We start from the raw sequence: 22,299 nt of genomic DNA, 5'->3' as shown, positions 1-22,299 counted from the left end.
TTGAGCTGGTGCAGATCCGCGCGCTAGCTGCGTTACCCGATAACTGAAAATCCCGAAGCCAACGTCGCCTGTCTACCGTTTATGGTCTGTCCTCGTCACGGTCTTTTGTCTACGCGCTGTCGATGGCTTCGGTGCTCGAGAAAACCAAAAAGACCAGATGTAGAGTTTTCTTAAGAGTGCTGACCACTTCAACAAGTATTAACCTACTATAAATAATTAGCCATGTCGCTGCGCCACGCCAGACAAAATTACTGAAAATTCTCAATGCGAGAATCGATTGCAAATTTTAATAAATAAAAAAGAAATATTTTAAAAATAAAACCGTCCTTATAATCAACCAAAAAGACAGTCGCGAAGCTGAACGAGAGACGAATAAACAAGGTCTACGAGAAAGTTTCGCTGGCACAATTATCGCGGTAACGGTACGTTTAGGAAAGATCGTTCTTTTGACCCGGTGGACCTCCAACCTCGTCTACGGATTTGCTTTCGGTACAAAAAATGTATCGCCTGCTAAAACTTCCCTGGCAGGATTTGTCCGAAGCGTGGCGAAAACACGAGCTTTTCTACCGAGGAAATACTGGCCTGGAGGGGCGGGGGGATAACGCAGACAGTGGCCGCCGACGGCAAACAGCCAGTAACCTGGAGAAAATAGCATTCCGCGTGAAAGATATCCCGTCGGAAAATTGTTTACAATTTTTAAACGCAGATATCACACCTTCGCGCGCTGCATAATTTTTTCTTCTTTTTTTTTTTTATTTTTTATTGCTATTATTGCCGAGCGTTGCAGTTAGCGATAGGACGTTTTAATATACTTTGCACGTTTAATCCCCTTTCGTCGATATCGCAGATAAATCGTCGTAAAAAGTTGAAATTGAAAATTATTTAGGTCAACGATTAAAGTCGTATTTGTAAAGCATTTAACGTAACGACGGTTTCAGTGAAATTTCCCGAAGAATCTTCGATCGAACGTTCCATTTCTTGGGCCATCTACGCGGCGAATAATGGAGGAAACCATTCATAAAATTCATCAACTCTTATAGAAGGAAAAAGTCAAAAGCAAGGAGAATCCTGAAAGAAACTCGAAGGATCTGGAAGGTCTGGAGCGAGCTAGTGGGCGGAGATAATGGGAGTCTTGAAATTGGATTATCAATCTCCATGACTCCTCGACCTCTTGCGCAGGTATTCCCCTTTCGTCTTTAGAATTAAGATCAACCCGGCTTTTTCCAACGACCGCCCCGCTTCCCAACGTTTCCAACTTCCGTACGAAACCCACGAAACCGTCCCTCCTTCCATACAACAACATTATCAACCATGGCCACGATCGAACAAAATAAAACTATTAATCCTTCGGGTCAAGCAAATTCGAAAGAATCGAACTTTCCACTGTCGAACAACGTGCCACGGTGAAACAGACGAATACTGTTAATCCTTCGGATGAAATAAATTCCTTCAAATAAAAACCTTCGCATATACTTCGCGTTAAATGTAAGAAGAAGAAATTTTCCATCTTGAACCATCGAGGGGGCCAGTTTTTCGCGTTAGCTCGCGGCCACTCGCGACTCTCTCGTAACCTAATCCCTTTTATTCGCCATAAGCGAGGCGGTGCGTGTCGGACCACGGTCCCCTTCACCTTTCTCCCCTGGCAGTTTCTTTCCGAAAAGAAAAAAGGAACGGCGTGGCATTTATGGAGTTAACATTTCTAAAACTCGCCGGTTGCCCGGCTCCGGCTGAAAGAGGAGCGCGCACGAGGACAGGAGGGAAGAGGGCCGAAGCAAGAGGGAGGTGGAGAAGCAAAAAAGATAGAAGCGCCGGAGCGAGTTCGGTGGACGGGGGTAATGGCAGTCTTGGAATTGCGTTATCAATCTCCGGACCCCTCGGCCCCTCGGCAACCCCCTTGCCGCCCTACGGCCACTACCGTAGACTCCATTCCATTCCATTCCACCCCTTCTCTGCACTGAAACCATCCTAGAAACTCACCCAACCATCCCCCCTTTCCCATGCCGGGGAAAACCCCCCGTCAAACATGGGGCTTCCGGCAATGCTGGCGCGCAAGCCCCGTCCCCACTTCCACCCCCGGCGCATGACGCTCTCTATTCCCTTCGATGTATATGCATGACACCCACACACTTAAACCGGCGTCTTTTTACCGCCGACTCTCTTTCCCTCTTTCTTTCTCTTTCTATTCCACCCTCTTTCTGCCAGCACCCTTATTGCGTTTTATATTTTAACCGGTCGTTTCTAGTTTCCAATTGCACGGTTTTCTTGCGTTTCGTTAAATACCCTTGATCAAGACTGCCACTCGAATCGCCCAATGGATTTGTCCTTCTCTTTTTACTTTTCTTCTTTGCTTTACGCGAGCTTGTTGCGGCGAGGAACGACCAGGTTCCTAAGGTCTTCGTTATCCTAGGTTATTAAGGAATGGATGGAGTTGCAAGCTTTGAGAGATCGTTCCGACCTCAATATCATTCTGCTGGAAGTATTTTCGAAAAGGTTTGTAAAATAGGGTGCTCGGAAGGGCGATGAGTGGTAAACGTCTATTTCCTTCGTTCAGACACGGGTACCGGTGTCGGTGTAGTAATGGGGCGAAGAGGCAGCAGTTGGGCACACGGAAGCACCATTATCTGTTGTAGTATTAGTCTCGATCTGATAGCGGCCACATTGATTCCCCTGATCAACGTTTGCCGAGGAAACGAAATCTTTGCGAATGGGTGGCCAGAGTCACCCAAGGTGTTTAATTGTAATTTTCGTTATCTAACGTATTCTATAAACACCAACTTCCACCGACTCCGAATACGCTAGGATTTCCCTCAATCTCAAACGGAACGGAAAAATCGTGGCTCGTTCGCCCGTTTGAAAATTCCTGCAGGATCTTGGCCATGTCGTTTACAGGATATCGACAGGCAATTACCACGGGGAAGGAAATGAAGAAAGGGCGTCGATAAATGGCTCGTGATGGCGTTGACGAATTGGAAAGGAATCGGAGGAATCGGAAGGAGTTGGGAACCGAGAATCACGCGATACGATCGAATTGCGAGCGAGATAGAGGTGAGTCTATCGTGGTGAGTGGCAGTAAGTAATGCTATCGGCGTGCTGGCATGCAACGAAGAAGACAAAATGGCGCTGGGTGAAAGGACGGACGACAAGAGGCAAAAGGGCGGTTTTCCTATACGTTCACGAAATGCCGCGACCGGGCTACCGACTTGATAGCGTATCGCTTTCCACGGACCCAAAGGTTACCGAATCGTTTCGAGACTATCTTAATGGTTGGATAGATCGTTTGATACTATGGGTGAGTCGTAAAGGCTATTGCTCTGCCCTCCGCCCTCTCCTCTTCGCCTCCGCGTCTTTTCAACCCCTCTGCGTAGCCTTCGACCAGAGGAGAAAGCTGGCTTAGGGCCACCCGTACGTTCCTCGTCCCTCCTGTTTCTATACGCACCTCGTTTATGCTTAGCAAACGTCGACGTTGAACGCCTCTTAAGTCGATCGAGAATCGTTACCGGCTAATTAATTGCCGGGAATTGATCTAATTGCTGCTTAGGAACTCGGACACGGCGCAGTAGTTTCTGCCGCGGATTTATCGCATTTCTTTTGGGATCGTTCGATAACGAAAATTGACATTAAATCGATCTTCTATACAAGAACCGGCTATGGCTTTTAATTGCCAAGAAAACGATCGATCGGTGAAAATCGTGCGTTCCTACAGAGAAATAAGCGACGTAAGAAGCTGTAAAAATCATACGCTGTATCTCGTAATATGAAATATTCGGTTCTAGACGCGGTTCTGTACAAGAAGCGACCATTGCTTCTAATCGTCAAGAAAACGATCGATCGGTGAAAATCGTGCGTTCCTACAGAGAAATAAGCGACGTAAGAAGCTGCAGAAACGATATGCCGTACCTCGTAATATGCAATATTCGCCTCTTTTAATTTAATTCAATTAATGTGAACGAAATGATATTTCTCAAAGGTTTTAACAACTTCCTGACATTGTTCGAGGCTTATCCCAGTCTCTGCAAGTGTTCCGATATGCATGCACAGGAACGAACGGACATTAAAAAGTGTCGTTGAACGTCCTTAAAGTATATAACCATGTCTAATAATTATATTCTCCTTTTTTAACAGAATTTCTATTTCATTTATACAGTATTGCTAAACCAAGGACGGAATTCAAAAGTATATGTTGCGAAAGTCTTATAAATATGTAATTCCTAGCAATAAAAGCGACAACGATGGAGCGTGCTACTCGAGCCGACGAAATCGCAGGGATGAAAACGATAAAGCGTAATACCGCAGAGGGTGCGCACGCGGGTGGGCCGAGTGTTCGTTATTCCGGCATAAAAACGAGAATCAACGAAAATCATTTGGCTCGTTAATGTTCCGTTAATCGATTGTCCATAATTGCGCGCCATTCGCGGTTCTTATCTTTGTAAATATTTCGAAATTTCCAGCAGTCGGTTCCCTGCTAATATTTTACGCGATTTCCACGCAGCGTATTGAAAGGCGTTAACAATAATTAAAAATTATGTTTACGAGGCCGGCTTAGTTTGCCAGCCGCAGCCTGTGTCGTTAAAAATATTCGAAAAATCGATCCGGGGGTGGCGTAACCTCGGTTAGGCGCCGCCTTTCGGCACGGCTCGAAGACGCTTTTATTTTATCTCGTCTTCTCCTCTTCTTTCGTTCCCGGCATCGGAAACAAGAAACGAGAATCGAGTGGCAGAGTATATCTGGCGGAAAATACGAGTGAAACTCGCGGCGTTGTTTCCAACGGGAGGAACCGGGTATTGAAACTAATTAATATCATTCTCCCCTCTTTTACAGTGACGTTTATACGCTCGGAACAATGCGAGCGGCGTGTAACTTAATTAAGGCAACGACGCGAACCTGACCGTGGCTTTGCGGCTACCGTTTCCCTATATCCGGTTCGCGCGTTATTATCTAGTCCGCTCTCTCGCGCTCTTTCGCAAGCCGTGCGAAATGCCGCAACGCCCGCCGCCGCCGCCACCGCCGAGAATTGTATTTGTTGCGCGTCGCGTACATTTGACCGCGCTCTGTCTTCCGTTAAATCCGTTTGCCGAGGAAATGGTCGAACGTTCATAGACGCCGTGCGAGATTAACGGAACGAAATTAGCCGTTCGTCGTGTCACGACGTATTTAAAATCTATCTGAATCGACCCGCCAATAATTCACCATCCTGCTTTCCCATAAAAAATTTCCTAGAACAGCGCATCCAATTTAGAAAAAAATTTACCGTGGGTGTAACAACGTCGTATATTACAAGTAGCGACGTCCACGGCTTGGAAACAGAGTTTACAATCATTTAGAGGCGGAGGAATTGCGAGGCGCGATAAATCAGCCACAAAAAGGCTCGATCGAATCGCTCGATAACGATCCACACGAACGACCTTCTCGACAAGCGTGGATGACTTCACCTAAAAATCCGACCGGAGAAGGATCCGTACGATTCCAGTTGTATTATACCACGGACCAAGCCTATCATCGACCGAAATCAAAGCGGGGATGGACAGAGAGCCGCACGCTCGGTCTCGGTTGACCAGAGGAGGCGACACACGAAATCGTAAAACGCGTTTATTCGGCCGCGTGGTTTCGCAGATCGTGGAACGCCGCAGCGTCGGCAAGCTGGCTATGAGACACGGGACATTAAAACGTCAGATGTCTGATAGGTAGCTGGTACGGCAGTGCGCATAACTGCCTGATTAAAAGCAACCACTTCAACGTAAATGAAATTTATAGCCAATCACGAAGCCACCTATTTTACGCCGTCCATCTGTACACACAAGAGAAGAGAGAGTCTCGTCGACAGAGTCTTTGCTCTTCTTCTCTTTTTCGATCTTTCGGTAGTCGCTTTTCTCTCTCTCTCTCTCTTACTTACTTTCTCTTTCACATACACTCATTCTCTGTTTGCTCCTCGCTTCTTCTTTCCCGCCCCTGTCATTCAAAAAGGTGTCAACGACAATCGCTTTTACGAGATACTTATTAATTGTTACTGCGCTTTTACGACCACATAAAAGCGCGGTCTACGACCGTTTGAGTGGGCACGACGGTGTAAGGGGGATTCCCCCGCTGGATTATTGCCTCCGATGAGGCTATACGACGTACATATAGCTACACAGCACCGCACCGACCGTCTCCTTGTTGATTCGAAGACGGGAAAACAATATAACGACCGAGGAAGATACGTGTAGCCTGAATCGGCCAAAAGAAAGCCAGCGAGTCCGGCCAACCAGTTTTCGTCATTTTCGACGCCGAATTTCGGACCACCTGTTTTCTTTTTAATCTTCGTTTATTACCTTTTTCAGAGATCGACTGGGTCGTTCGACGAATCGGTAGCCGAAGTACTTCTCGATCGCTTCGATGTTTCACGAGGAATAATAGGACGGAACAGACGAGTATCGGGATTTCTTGCCTATTGACGCAGTTATCGCAGCCTTTTAGCGGTGTATTTATGCATTTGGAAGGTAATTAGAAAACCATAAGCCAGGCTGTAGCTTTCGTTCGACGAGCAAATAGCAGAATTCCGATGGAGGGCTCTAGAAACGTTTACCTCGCTGGCACAACAGCTTGCGGTGTTACATATGCGGCAGGGGCCGGTGAAGAGCACAGCTTTAATGCTCCTCGAACTATCGATCTACCAAGCACCGTCTACGAACTACGAGCATTTCCAACGAAATAGACTGGCGCTACAGAAATAATAGTTACACAAGCGACAGATACTTGAATTTGTCTAGCAAGCTACGCGTCTATTTTCATCGCAGGTTCACGCAAAGACAATGTATGTGAAACCTTGAGTAGTTCGTCCCATGGGCTTTGTTCACCGTCTTTATCCATGAGAAGTGTTTCTAACACCGTTATATAGAAAATAATTGACTGACATCTTGTATAATAAAGGGTAAAGGACTCGTGGGGAAATGGGTTCATTTTCACTAGCATTTCCTTCCTTACTTCGGTGTTGCGGAATAACGTGGACGATATCATTTACGTTTTAGAACGATATCGCCACTATGTTCTGTGTTTGAAAATAATACAAGCGCTATTTTCTAGGTTTTCCATGTATATGTGTCTCAGATTACACTGGGAACTATAGGTATCGAGGCAATTATTCAAGGCTACAGATAAAAAACACGATAAGTCAGATTTCCTGGCATTTACAGGAGGAAAACGTAAAAAGCGTGACGGCAATCGAATTCACGCGAAGAATCTACCATTTTTCTAAACGTTTTTTTATCTTCTAAAACACTGAAACATATCAACGACGCATAGTTACACATGCTAGATTAAAATAATACAATTAAACTAACGTCATTCGTTTCTTACAAAACATCACGTACTCGTTCTCCGTTTTCAAAAGGCTTGCGTCTTAAAATCTATCAGGTTAATGCACACGAAATTCCTCTTTTCAGACGTCTAACGATACAGAGATGAGAAAATCGACGAACATCGACTCGTCATATTTCCGCTGTCTTCGATCGTAGAAATAGGAAACCGAGCCTTCGAACGAAGAGATGGAAGAAAGAGGAAACGACAAACGGAAGGGTGCGCGTGTCGAAAGGTCGAAACCACGAAGAGTCGCCAGTGTCATCGTGTGCGACGGCGGAGGATGACAAGGCGGTTCAACCTCTCCGAGCTTTGGACAACGACGACGAAGAGGCAACGGTAATGCGACGGTTCACGAGCAAAGGAGAGTTCTTCTCCTCCGTCGCGGCTTATCTTCCTACTAAATCCAGCAATTTTAATACGCGTTTCTCGGCAATTTCCGTGCTACATGTTCCGCCGCCGACTTAGCACCCCTTCTGACTAGAACAGCTTCCAGCCGTTCCTTCTCTCTTTTTTTTTTCACCACACCCTCTTCCCTCGCCGGTTTCTCCGCCCCTCGACGTCCTCCCCTTCTTTAAATAAACTTTATTTTTACGGTGCTATTTAAAGCAATTTCTGATTTCCCTTAATTCATTAGAACGCCGTTCCGTACAGCCCTCTTAATGCGCCACGAGCATTGCTAGCATTTCTCATTTCCCCTCGCCGCTAATTGCCGCGCAATATGCCCTGTTCCAAGTCAACATTCTGCAATTCCTTCGGATTTGATTTTTCACGAAGGGTGGAGAATCTCGTGACCCATCGGTGAATTTCAATTCGAACCCCGCTTCGAATAATTTTACGTCGCAGAGAATTGGAAGATCCGCTTCTTTCTCGTTCAATGGCGAGCATATTTTCTAGATTATTTTCCACGTTTAACCGTATGAAATTACCTCAACAAAATTGTATTTCTCAATACGGCGCAGTCGAGCAGTTACTATTTATCATATCATCGTTGTGTTATCGTATTTCATTGTTGTACGATTATTCCGACGTAAAAGATTTACCCGCAGCAATTACTGTCGCAGGGAACTGTAATCAACGATTTTATCTTTTCGCTTGATTAACCATTGTATAACGCTAAGATCCAACGTCGTACTTCATTTACAATATGCATTTGAATGCTGTCCTCCCAACATCGTTGCTACGTTAAGAAATTCCAAGGGTTCGCTTAGTATTATCTCGCCACCATTTCCGCATCTCAAGTTCAACCACTACATTCCAACAATCCGAAAGTCTAAAGAAACCGCAGTATTTGGAACGTAAAGAACCACTGTTATTAAAAACTACTCTACCAGAGCTAAATTGTAAACCCGAAACTAACCGAAACTAACTAAATTGGAACTAAGAGCAAGAACGCGGAGATTTCTGTGGCGATCACGCGTACCAGGAATAGTCAGGCTATGGCAATAATCGGTGATAAAGATGTGGGTTAATAAACCGATCGAGGACCGATGGTGGCACCGTCGGAGCTTCGTACGGCGAGCAAACTTTCTTGCCGGGAAATTGAGTGGGATTTGAGTTATGGGAATGGCGGTCTTCCCTCGTGCAGGAATCGGCCCCGGTCTAGCGGCACCCCCGTGTCTATTTCGACCCTCCTCCGCCCGCAACACATCTATCGCCATTACCAGATCCGAGCAGGGAGGAAAACTTGTAAATAAAAAGGAGTAACGGTGACGTAACCGACGTTTCGTGGCTGTCGGGGGTACCAGCCGCACTTTCTATCGATCTGCAGCCCGCTAGGGTGTCAATAACAATCGATTATTGTTTCAGGAGTTGCTCGTAATAGGCTGGATGTCTTTATTTTTCTTCGTTTCCTCGTTTCGTGCGATAAACTGCTACCCTCGTGGTAACTGGCTGCTACGTCGCGCGCAGAATTTCCTTCGTCTATTGCCAAGGAAACGATAAGCGAGTTCCCAGATAGGAACGATAATTCTCGACAAGAAAATGAAACTTAGCCGATTGGAAAACGCCGCCATCGATCATATCGCCGACGATAGACAAGTTTGTTCGTTCGAAAGAAATCGCAGCTGGTGGCAGATGGAGGGAAAGCTGGTTAAAATACCGAAGATTCCTGGATCGTCGAAGACTCGAAGAAGCGCGGATTCCCACGTTACATCGTCGCTCGATGCAATTTGTATCAGTAGCTGGAGATCGTTATACATTCATATGCCGAGCGAGGAGATTTAAACCGAGAGCGAGTTTCTACGTTGCAATAACTCGGGGCTTGCGAGGCAATTACTCTGTCCGGCCTTAACGGCCGCTAGTCTAAGATTAAAAGAGAAGAAGAAGATCCTGTCCGTTTCCCCTGTGCAAAGGTGGAACAAAGCGACGCGCCGTTGGCCGCAGGTAGGCGAGCAGATAAATATGATTTTTGTGTGAAACCGTGTGGAAGATGCGGGATTTGATCACCAGGGGTGGTCCCTGTGCTCGTACGTCACGCGATACTCTACCTTCTTTCTCTCCTTTGCTTTTCTGTCCTCTGACTCGTCCCTGTTCCTTTCTACCCCCACCCCGTTTCTCGACAGCGGCAAGATCATCGAGACCCATGGACAAGCAAAAGACATTCAAGGTCCCGTGATGTCGTTCGTCACTTTACCTCGAAAGGGGACCGAGACCTCCCTTTCTCCGCTCTCTACCCTTTGTCCATCCTGTCCCCTTTGTCTACCTTGCCTGCTCTTTCTCCAACGCGTCTTAATCTAGATATACCCAGCCTCTGACCTCTCCGTACCTTCTCTCGGTTAACAACTAATCCTATCTCTTACCTAAAACCTCCCCTCTTCTTCTCCGAGCTTCTGATACATCCCCTTTCTCTCTCCTCTCTCGCTCTCGCTCCGTGTCTCCGTTTCCCTGTCGTGCGAGAGAACGCACGAGAGAACGTACGACGGGGAGGACGGACAGGTTTGTACGACAGGCTCGTTGTTTCGCCGTTAGAAGCCGAATTCTTTCTCGCCGATCTCGTTCTCTCGACGGAGGGTATCGCCGCTGTATTTACGAGCTACGAACGACTGGAAGCACGACGATCGCTGAGAATCGAGGCGACGATCATCCCGACCATCGTTGATAGAGCCGTTCGTTCGATCCTAGTCGCGATCCCAGTTCCCATCGACTGCTTCGAGACGATTCGATTTCACGTACACGCGGCACCGAGATAATTTACGCGTGCTTTTACGCTGCGAAACCTAAGTCCCGACGTAGGTTCGCGGATTCGCTGGATTTTACGAGCCGATAGCGAGCACGCGCGAGGAAAGTATAAAGGCGTTGAGTTAGAGGCGATCGTAACGAGCCGATCCGCGTCAAAGTGGATTTATCGCGAAACCCACCGCACTCAGCAGCCTCTAATAGAGCGATAAACACGAATTCTCTCGGCCCTTGTCCGCTAATGGCGGCCGTATATATTCGTGAGCGCGTTGCCGGCTTTCGTTTATCCGGCGTTGCGAGAGAGAAAAGAAGGATAATTAAGATGCAGTTAGAGAACGCCGTTTTCCCGTTACCTCTTGCCCTTCCTCTTTCTTTCTCTCTCTCTCTCTCTGTCAGACAGTCGCGGGATAGTTTTCACAGAAAGGCAAAGCGAGCATAGAAAGAAGAGGAGAGAGACGAAGCCCTGGCCTGCGGCATAAAAATTTTAAACGAGGTCCAAGAGAGCCACTCTTCGGGAACTTTGTATCATCTATTGTTCCTGGCCGACGTTGCTACGGCGATGCTCGCTCCGAGATTCGCGGAGATTTACGAAGCAACTATAAACATTGAGAAGATTACGGCCAGAGCTCATTTTAAGTTCTAACGAGCTCCCCTCGGCTCGGTGTCGCCGGCATTATCAAATAATTGAGAGATGTAACTCAGCGCTATCTTCGCTGCGCCCTCGTCTACCGTCTCCCCTAGTCTTGTCACTCTTTTCCACCACCGTCCAGACACCACCCAACCGTATCCATATCGAACCTTTTACTTTTACATCCTCTACGATCTCTACGTATCTATCTTCGAAGAGTTTTCCCCCTCCCCTATCTATTTCCTTTTCTTTTAATATTTCATTAAACATGCATATAATCTGTTCGAATCGAACTAATCCAACTATCTTGTTTCTATTCTTTGACCAGAAGTATCTAAAGGTAGCTCAAAAATGCTACCTCTATGGTAATTATTTCTACTGAAAGAGTTTTCCAGCCAAACGTGTGCAATAAAAGCTTCTTATAATATTTTATTAAACATGCATACAATCTGTTCAAATCGAACTAATCCAACTATTTTGTTTCTATTCTTTGACCAGAAGTATCTAAAGGTAGCTCAAAAATGCTATCTCCACGGTAATTATTTCTACGTTTATCCTGAAAGATTTTCCCACTCAAACGTGTGCAATAAAAATTTCTTTTAATATTTTACTAAACACGCCTACAATTTGTTTAAATCGAACTAATCCAACTATTTTGTTTCTATTTTTTGACCAGAAGTATCTAAAGGTAGCTCAAAAATACCTCCACGGTAATTATTTCTACTGAAAGAGTTTTCCAGCCAAACGTGTGCAATAAAAGCTTCTTATAATATTTTACTAAACACACCTACAATCTGTTCGAATCGAACTAATCCAACTATCTTGTTTCTATTCTTTGACCAGAAGTATCTAAAGGTAGCTCAATAGTGTTACCTCTATGGTAATTATTTCTACATTTATCCTGAAAGAGTTTTCCAGCCAAACATGTGCAATAAAAGTTTCTTTTAATATTTTACTAAACACACCTACAATCTGTTCGAATCGAACTAATCCAACTATTTTGTTTCTATTCTTTGACCAGAAGTATCTAAAGGTAGCTCAAAAATGCTACCTCTACGGTAATTATTTCTACGTTTATCCTGAAAGATTTTCCCATTCAAACGTGTGCAATAAAAGTTTCTTTTAATATTTTACTAAACACATCTACAATTTGCTTAAATCGAACTAATTCAACTATTTTGTTTTTATTCTTTGACCAGAAGTATCTCGAGGTGGCTCAAAAATACCTCTACGGTAATAATTTCTACGTTTATCCTAAAAGAGCTTTCCAGCCAAACATGTGCAATAAAAGCTTCTTATAATATTTTACTAAACACACCTACAATCTGTTCGAATCGAACTAATTCAACTATTTTGTTTCTATTCTTTGACCAGAAGTATCTAAAGGTAGCTCAAAAATACCTCCACGGTAATTATTTCTACTGAAAGAGTTTTCCAGCCAAACGTGTGCAATAAAAGCTTCTTATAATATTTTACTAAACATGCATACAATCTGTTTAAATCGAACTAATCCAACTATTTTGTTTCTATTCTTTGACCAGAAGTATCTCGAGGTAGCTCAAAAATGCTACCTCTACGGTAATTATTTCTACGTTTATCCTGAAAGATTTTCCCATTCAAACGTGTGCAATAAAAGTTTCTTTTAATATTTTACTAAACACGCCTACAATTTGTTTAAATCGAACTAATCCAACTATTTTGTTTCTATTCTTTGACCAGAAGTATCTAAAGGTAGCTCAATAGTGTTACCTCTATGGTAATTATTTCTACATTTATCCTGAAAGAGTTTTCCAGCCAAACATGTGCAATAAAAGTTTCTTTTAATATTTTACTAAACACACCTACAATCTGTTCGAATCGAACTAATCCAACTATTTTGTTTCTATTCTTTGACCAGAAGTATCTCGAGGTAGCTCAAAATACACCTACAGTCTGTTCGATTCGAACTAATCCAACTATTTTCTTTCTATTCTTTGACCAGAAGTATCTCGAGGTAGCTGAAAAATACCTCCACGGTAATCCTTTGTACGTTTATCCGGAAAGATTTTCCCACTCAAAGGCGCGCAATAAAAATGTCTCTTAATAGGATTCCGATGCAAAGCAAGTAATTCGTTCGACTATCAAAATTAAAGTATAACGATCTTTTATCCCTATACCTTTGATTTCTCTTTTTTCCTTAACCATAAGTAACTGGTTCTTAGAAATTCCCCGAGAGTTTTATTACAACCGTAACTATCCAGGGCCGGCGAGTAAAAAGTCGCAGGGGGCGAGGACACCGGGGGGCGTCGGACCGGGACTACACCTTTCGCTTGGATTCAGTGTAACGAAGATGCGGCATCCTCGTGGCGCTCCAACGAAATATAAACAAGATCCGCGCGCCGCTTAATGCCTGCCGTACGTCACGTGGAAAGATTAAACAGTTAATAAGAATAAGAGTCTTGGAGCGTGTTTCTCCCCCTTTATTCCACGAACGGGGTTTCTTTCCGTAGGTCGCCGCCACGGACAACGGAAGAGGAACAGAGAGCAGATGAGTAGGTGGAGGAAGGGGGACACTTGCACGGGTGGTTGGAGGGAAATGGCGGCCATCTTTCCCACGGGCTCTTCTCGAGAACCAATCGCCTTTCTCCAACGAGCATTAAGGCGGCAACTCTGGCTGAAGAATTGCCTCTGCCACGTTAGACACATTTTTCTCGCTTTTCCTTTATTCTCTTCTCTGGCTGCAGGAGTCCCGGGACTCTCGCATCTCCGTCGGTCCCGAGGCCGGCCGCCTTTCTTCTCCTCTTCCTCGTCGTTCCGTCTCGCTTCATCTTCGCCTCTTCCTGTACCATCTCCGCCGCGGCGTCGTCGTCGTTTCGCATCTCTTATTTTCTTTGTTCACCCCACACCGTCGCTGCATCCCTCTTCCACTTACTCTTCGTCTTTCTCCTCTTTCCTTTCTTCCAATTTTTTTCCTCCCTTTCTTTCCCCCTTTTCTTTTTTTTTTTTTTTTTTTTCTTCCTTTGCTTTACGTTCACCGTTACGTATACCTATAGCACAGAGGGGTATAATAGTGTTCATCCCTGAAGCGAGCTCCATCGAGCGGCAGGTGGCTGACCTTAATAACGCGCCACGCAACGTTTCACGGACCTCCGCTCTTCGCTCTTCTTAAGGGGCGAAAAGAAAACCGTGAGCGTGTCATCTACGAAACGTCAGATCCAAGATTTACTATGGCCACATATATGGTGTTGCGAATATAGCGGCGCGGAGAAAGCTGATACGTGGTGGACTCGTTTGGCGAAGGGTGAGAGCCCTGTCAGGTCACAGTTTCCCTACTTCACGGCTATCTCCTGTGGGAAAGTTCCGACAATCGATCCCACTATTACTATGGATACGTTTCTACCGTGCCTAATAAACAGCTCGTAATACGGTTGATCTAAACGTGGCTCAATGCGAATCAAGCTGTCACGTCGATCGAGCAACGTTATAGTCGCCTTTTGTCCAATATCATTTTATAGCGCCAACCAGCAACGTCGCGATTTATTGTTGAACGTATTCGTTTGTTTGGTAGGAAAGTGTTTTGGTAGGAAAGAGATCGTGAAACGAAATGTAACAATGAGGTCTAACACCGGGGAAACGTATTAATCTTCTGCATTCAAGGGTCTCTTGTATCGCGAGTTAGAAATCTACTCGAGTCATTTTTTAAAGCAGATTCGACGATCTACGATCGGCAATTAAGTGATCGAGGATTTTGTCGTTGGACAAATTAGACGAATCCGCGGTCACTTGGTTACCAAGGCGATATTTGTACTGTGAAAAATAATCGTAATTTTAAAATTAGTCAAATTATCTCGGAGCGATCGTTTCAAAGTAAATGTAAAAGTTGCTCTCTTTCGGGTGTAATTTTTATACAGGAAAATGTACGGAGAGTAACGTTCGAAGGTCCGTTTTGCGAAATAAAAATTGTATCTACGTAGTGAGGTTACAAAATTTGTTTTGTCGCCGGTTCCTTTTTTTCCGAAAAAGATAACGATGGAAAAGGCAATAACAAAAGGTTTGGCCAGCAGCCGAACGATCAAATATAAACGTAGAAAATGTTTTTGTTGACTTATACTGTGTGTAGCGGGCAGCATACGTGTGGCTGCGGTGCTGATACGATGATATTCCGATACACAGCGGTTTTATTCGTTTTATGACTTCTTTCGCTACCACTGTAGAACATTTCCAATTCATGAACGAGTTTGCTGAGCCCGTAACGAACACCGTGTTACCGTAGATAGTCGAATGGCATTAGTCGAGGTTGTAAAGCGCACGATCGTGTACTCATTGTTGAAGGAACTTTTGCTTTCTAGGACAACTATTTACGTATAAACGACAGCTTAAATTGCTGTTTAATAATCGCAAACTATTGCTAATTTTGTTGGGTGAAAAATAGAAATGTTTCTTGAAAACTGTGATAGCAGATCATCCTACGTTGTCTATTCTATGAAATTAAATTATTTAAACGTTTCAATTATTAAATGCTTGCAGAAGAATGGCAATGTAGCTTTAAATAACATCTAGCAATTGTTAATTGTGATTTTACCGGTAGGTTTGTTGGGTGAAAAATAGAAATGTTTCTTGAAAACTGTGACAGCAGAATCTCCTCTTGCAAGTAATCACCCTACGTTGTCTATTAAATTAAATTAATTAAACGTTTCAATTATTAAATGCTTGCAGAAGAATGGCAGTGTAGCTTTAAATAACATCCAGCAATTGTTAATTGTGATGTTGGGTGAAAAATAGAAATGTTTCTTGAAAACTGTGATAGCAGAATCTCCTCTTGCAAATGATCATCCTACGTTGTCTATTCTATTAATTTAAATTAATTAAACGTTTCAATTATTAAATGCTTGCAGAAGAATGGCAGTGTAGCTTTAAATAACATCCAGCAATTGTTAATTGTGATGTTGGGTGAAAAATAGAAATGTTTCTTGAAAACTGTGACAGCAGAATCTCCTCTTGCAAGTAATCATCCTACGTTGTCTACTCTATTAAATTAAATTAATTAAACGTTTCAATTATTAAATGCTTGCAGAAGAAAGGCAGTGTAGCTTTAAATAACATCCAGCAATTGTTAATTGTGATGTTGGGTGAAAAATAGAAATGTTTCTTGAAAACTGTGATAGCAGAATTTCCTCTTGCAAATGATCATCCTACTTTGTCTACTCTATTAAATTAAATTATTTAAACGTTTCAATTATTAAATGTCTCCAAAGGAATGGCAGTGCAGCTTTAAATAACATCCAGCAATTAATTGTGATGTTGGGTGAAAAATAGAAATGTTTCTTGAAAACTGTGATAGCAGAATCTCCTCTTGCAAGTAATCATCCTACGTTGTCTACTCTATTAAATTAAATTAATTAAACGTTTCAATTATTAAATGCTTGCAGAAGAAAGGCAGTGTAGCTTTAAATAACATCCAGCAATTGTTAATTGTGATGTTGGGTGAAAAATAGAAATGTTTCTTGAAAACTGTGATAGCAGAATCTCCTCTTGCAAGTAATCATCCTACGTTGTCTACTCTATTAAATTAAATTAATTAAACGTTTCAATTATTAAATGTCTCCAGAGGAATGGCAGTGTAGCTTTAAATAACATCCAGCAATTGTTAATTGTGATGTTGGGTGAAAAATAGAAATGTTTCTTGAAAACTGTGATAGCAGAATCTCCTCTTGCAAGTAATCATCCTACGTTGTCTACTCTATTAAATTAAATTAATTAAACGTTTCAATTATTAAATGTCTCCAGAGGAATGGCAGTGTAGCTTTAAATAACATCCAGCAATTAATTGTGATGTTGGGTGAAAAATAGAAATGTTTCTTGAAAACTGTGATAGCAGAATCTCCTCTTGCGAATAATCATCCTACGTTATCTAACTTCTCAAGTGAATAATAATCAGCGTAGTAGGAAAATGTAATAACCAACATTTAATTTATGTTCCAAATAAAAGAAGGAATAACGTTGTCTTAACCCTTTGCACTGCTATGTCGAGTGCGAGTCGACATCAGGTTTTACCTCAGGTCGAGTCCCACTCGACGTTCATCCAGTCGCAGCTTTTTTTGAGAAACGAGCGAAAGAAAAGCAGAATTGCATCCTGAAAATTGTTTCAAGATATATCATACGCTTAAAAGTTAGAAAACACCCCACTGACCTCGCTAAACAAATAAAATAGTCAAACTCGAAGATGGTATCCCGCTAGAGGTAGCTATCCACGTGCAAAATTGACCAAATGTCCAGCTGGGCAAATTGTAAGCTACAAATTAAATAATAATACACTCGGAAATTAGAAAATATAACAATAGCGTGAATAAAACTGGTATTCAAGTGAATTTGTTTCCCCCCTTTGCCTATTTAAATTGTCTTATTTTTTAGTTAAAGTAAATGTCAAATAAAACACTTGAAAACGTCAACGAAATTGAAATAAAATTCGCAGTGCGAAGGGTTAAAAAGTATTTCGCGATAGAATTATTTTTCGCGTTATCGTTTCCTCTAAATTATTTGAATAATAAATAGGAAACAAAGTAACAAATAGGTATACTAGAAAAATTTAATTGCCAAAATTAATTTCAATTTCAAATAAAAGAAAATTTTAAATTTAAATTTAAATTCCTTAAAGAGATAATCGACCTAACCTAACTCCAATCGAACGTACGTAACCGCAGGTTAAGCCATCTAAAGCATCGCAGTAGAAGACGTCATAATAGGAAACATAGTAAACTATAGTGTGCTATAACCACAAACAGTTTATCAGTTTTCAGCATTCGCATTGTTACTTCATTAAAGAGGGACGATTATCGGCAAGCGGATAAGTAAACGTTTAGCCCTTTTTCGCCTAGGTATCCAGACAAACACCGATGAGCAGAAGTGGGAAACAGGGGAAGTTCCTTTTCTGAGTTTATGGCAGGCAAGTTGGCCGAGCTGTACCGGCAGCTCTCCGGCAAAGTCGTCAAAGACTTTTACGAGCGGGTAAACGGGATTTAAAGTGACGATGATGCAACCTCAAGGTGCTCACTTTATCCTTGACGGCCTCATAAATGTAACTGATGACATTGCCAGATACGTTTGACTCGTTTCGTCTTTTCAGTGCCGCTACCCATAGAAACATCGTTGATTTTGTGTTGATGAAAACGGCACGAGACCCCACTTACTTCTCCGCTCGTAAAAATCAAAAGAGCCCATTGAACTGGATTAACTTTTCGCGCCTTCCGACGTCTGTCACGCTTACGATCTTCTACTTTTACTGTTCTCTATTTTGGCACACACTTTACTTTCATTCGATGATCGTTGCTCGATCGATGGATCTAGCTATGCGATAGACGATAAATTAGTTTTCTATTACGTATAAGTGGTATTTACTACGTACAATAAGCACAGATATTGTGTTGGCAACTAAGTGATTGGGGATTTTGTCATTAAGTGGTATTGACAAAATCCGCGATCAGTTAGTTACCAACCCAGTATGACGAATAAGTTAGAAGATGATATAACGAACGAATAAGATAAAATTGTTGGGACTACGTGTTATTGAGAAATTGATTTTTTAACGATACGAAGGAAACTATTAGTTTTTTATGTCGGAATCGGAAATTTTATTGCATATCGATTAGACCGTAGTGTTACTAGAATTCTAAACAGTGGAAATTAAAAAATCACTATGTACCGCAGCATACTGTGGCGCCACCTCACAAAGGAAATCTCAAACTAGACGTGATACATTAAGAATCTAATCGACGGATAGTAACGCTAACAATTTTTGAAAGATAAACGGAGGGAAGCAAATTACGAATGCGAGAACATATACAACGAAGTACGTACATACGTATTTATAAAATTATAACATTATCTATAAAAAGAAATGTTTAATAATAAACCTACGTACCAAGATTAATTCCTATTTTCTAAGATAACGAATTTCGAAATCCACGAACCTCTTTCAAACGTCTATTAAGTAAATAAATTTTTGCGATATTGGGAAACAAATGATTAGAAGAAATATCAATACAATTGTCTTATCCATCCCGAGAAACGTAATCGTATCTTTACGGGATGACAACAATCGGAACAAAAGTAAGAGCAAGAAATAACATAAAATGCAGTAACAGAGGTATAAGATGAATCGTAAAATGCGGGTAATACCAGTGAACGGCATTTTGAACGCTACTAGCACCATCTACGATCACTTGGCGTTAACACCAAACAATGGCTGACACGGTCAAGCAGCAGCGAAAGTTTCGCGAGCAGAAAGTATTTCAGTAAAGTGACGACAGATGGCCCGATATTCCTCGTCGTGTGGTCCGTGTGAAACGGTGCAAATTCTTTTCCGTTGATTTACGATCGAATTAAAACTGACAATTATTGTTATTGTACCGTCATATAAGGAGGTAACAGATAATAAATTCGACCGTAAAACGTTAAACTAGTGTGGTTGCGTTTTGTAAGGCTGGTTTAGTGCTGAGTCGCGTGCAACAGCGCTCGTTAAAACAGCCGTAAACCGACGTAACCGTCCGCGGTGTAGCTTGTCCCACGACGACCAATGTCTCGCGATCTTATGTCTGCGTCAGGAATTTTCCTTTTAAAATATCCTTTTTGTCGCCATTGTCTATTAACAAGTTACGCTGTATCGTTGCGTTCTCACTTATTGCTAACATTGTATTGCCTCTAAACGTTGGGATAATAACTTCTTATGCAATTAGGAAACAGGCATACAAATCATCGTAAAACACATGGACGAATTTTATGTAAACATTTAAAAGAAAGAATCGATTACTACGGCAAACGTTTTATAGTAGTCAATTTAAATTTGCCGTTGATTTATAATACGTATATATACCTTAAAGAACTGCTAGAAACGTTTAGCGAAAAGCTGTCAATGAAGGCATTACTTGTCCATATCCAGTTTATTGCGATGTACACTGCAGGCTGCTATACAAACGATAATATATTACTGGTTACTTGAAATTAATGACAAAACACATTTATCTATGCTTTGTAAGATTAATTTAACATTTTACGATATCGATATTGAACCTTACCATGTGATCATTAGCCTCTGCGCGTTTCACGAGGATTAGGATGCTTTACCGTTTAAGTATCGTCGATCTAGTTTGTGCATCGACCGTAAGAGCGGCTCAGTTACCGATTCCATGGGGATTACACGTTCCTCGGGATTACACATAAAGAATAATCTCGAGCATTCAACTGCAAGTGCAAACTAACGTTATCAAACCATTTATTTAACTATCATTTGCAAATTTTGGTAAAGATAATAGCTTAAGCGATTCACATTGAAAACATTCGTAACCGCAGTTCCTAATGTTTCTGTCTCCATTAAACTCCTTTCGTTAACCTACTCTTTAACAAAAATTTGCCAAATACCAGAATAATCTAAAAAATATACAAGATCTTTCTTGTATATTACCAATACGTTCCACGACAACAAAAGTAAAACATAACCTTAATTCTGTCACAATCGATCGTAACTAGAAACGAATCGAAAGAGATTTTCTAACATCAAACGACAAAGGTGAGGTCAGTGAACTGTCGTAACTCTCTAGAACGTAATTAACATTCCAATTCGGATAGAACAAACTAAGAAACAGATAAATAATAACTTAATATTTACCGACGTAACGTTGAAAAAGTTTGTTGACTAACGGAAGGCAGAAAGCGTGAAAAGTCGAAACGGCGATCTTTTGGTCGCGGCTTCCGAAAAAGCAGCGGAAACGGCGCGGTGTGCAGTAGCGTCGGTTCGATTAGCCAAATATAGATTTACCGCCGGAAACAAATGCGGAGCTAAAAGGGACATCGCGGCTGCGGCTCGACCTCCCATGATTCCCTTTGAAAATCAATCCTGATTTATACGACACGGTCGCCGCGATTTCGTGGCCAAGAAAAAAATCCATATTTAAACCGTCGCCTGATTCGCGTTGTACCGTGTACTCAGCCAATCGTGGGATCGTAATGGCCACCGGTGAGGCAGGTTGAGTTCGTGGCGCCGTCACTAGATGTCGCCGTGATCGACGGTCGTAAATCGTCCGCAGACTCCCGCCCATTGCATGCGGGTAGGCGGTACCACGGCGTTCCGTGACGTCAGCCGTGTCCCCACCAGTTCCCTCTGGCGGCTCGCCCCACTACTATCTTACCCCTACCACCGCTACTCCGTCTCGCTATTCTACCGTCGCTCTCCACCACCACCACTACCACCACTACCGCACCGTGGCCCGTGGCGCTTTCGGCGCTCTTCTTCCCCCACCCGCGCCGTTCACGTTCCGTTCACTGGCTTTCTACGTATATATGCAAGTAAGTACGTGAAATTCTCTCGGGTGGGCCAGCATCCCCGGTCATCTTCATAAATGCGAGTCGGCCGTTTGAAATGGTATCGAGGCTAATTCGAGCGGCGCTTATGCGATACAGTGTTTGTTTACTGTTTGCTAAAGCGGCCCGGATTAAATATAAAACAAAGTTGACAGAGCGTAGACGTCGGGCTAGACGGAGTGGCGCTAGCTGAAAGCGACGTCGTCCGACGGCCGCTCATCCTTTCTACGTACAGATCCCTCAAAAATATCACCTACGCGATCCGTATGATTGTTCGCTCGCTTTGCTTTTATTTACCTCTCTATCCTCGATTCTCCTTTCGTACCTTTATCCAATTCTAATACCAATTTCTTTATTTCTCCGATATAATTCGCGTGTCGTACGATATTCGACGAATTTGCTAACTTTTTACGATTTCGAGATTGCTACTGGAATATCGCTGTATGGTTACGCGTTTCTGTCGTGCTTCGGCCAATGTGTACGTGTAATGAGCAGTATATGTGAACACGGTGGTGCGCGTGTGCGCGTTAAATTGGTCCAGATCGGGGCTCTCGCGGCCGATTACAAGAACACAGACTCGGGTCGCGTGTTTTATCGGTGTACACGGGTCTTCCTGGCGTTGCTCGTCTATCTCTGTCGATGGTCGTCGTAAGTAGCTCTACATACATCGAGCGTGTGTATTCGCGAACGCAATATTCCCCGGTCAAATTGCGTGTTATAGGAATAGCGAAACGTATCCGTCTCCGGGGAAATGTAGACCTTTAGTCTGCACCGGCAGTTGGATTGCGTCTGTGGAGACGGTACGCCACTAAAAAGATCAATACACCATC

General features: G+C 42.9%; 1 long non-coding RNA gene across 3 annotated transcripts in view; it reads right to left on the bottom strand.

Annotated features, from left to right (window-relative positions):
• The window catches only part of LOC117209879, a 71,179-nt gene extending 50,083 nt beyond the window's left edge, over window positions 1-21,096 (bottom strand). Inside the window, exons 1-4 of one of the 3 annotated variants that reach the window (XR_004488001.1) lie at window positions 20,778-21,096; window positions 20,439-20,539; window positions 20,188-20,353; window positions 19,871-20,077 (exon numbers count right to left, since the gene is read on the bottom strand). This is a non-coding gene — a long non-coding RNA (uncharacterized LOC117209879). Of the gene's footprint in view, window positions 1-19,870; window positions 20,078-20,187; window positions 20,354-20,438; window positions 20,540-20,777 lie in introns of those variants that run through there. The other 2 variants (XR_004488000.1, XR_004487999.1) reach the window with 2 other exon arrangements.
• Between the last annotated feature and the right edge of the window lie 1,203 nt (window positions 21,097-22,299).

This window comes from Bombus bifarius, unplaced genomic scaffold, assembly GCF_011952205.1.
Source record: "Bombus bifarius isolate JDL3187 unplaced genomic scaffold, Bbif_JDL3187 scf7180000007968, whole genome shotgun sequence".
Lineage (NCBI taxonomy): Eukaryota > Metazoa > Arthropoda > Insecta > Hymenoptera > Apidae > Bombus > Bombus bifarius.
The sequence above is the reverse complement of the archived record's forward strand: the minus strand, read 5'-3'. Positions and strand labels throughout refer to the sequence as shown.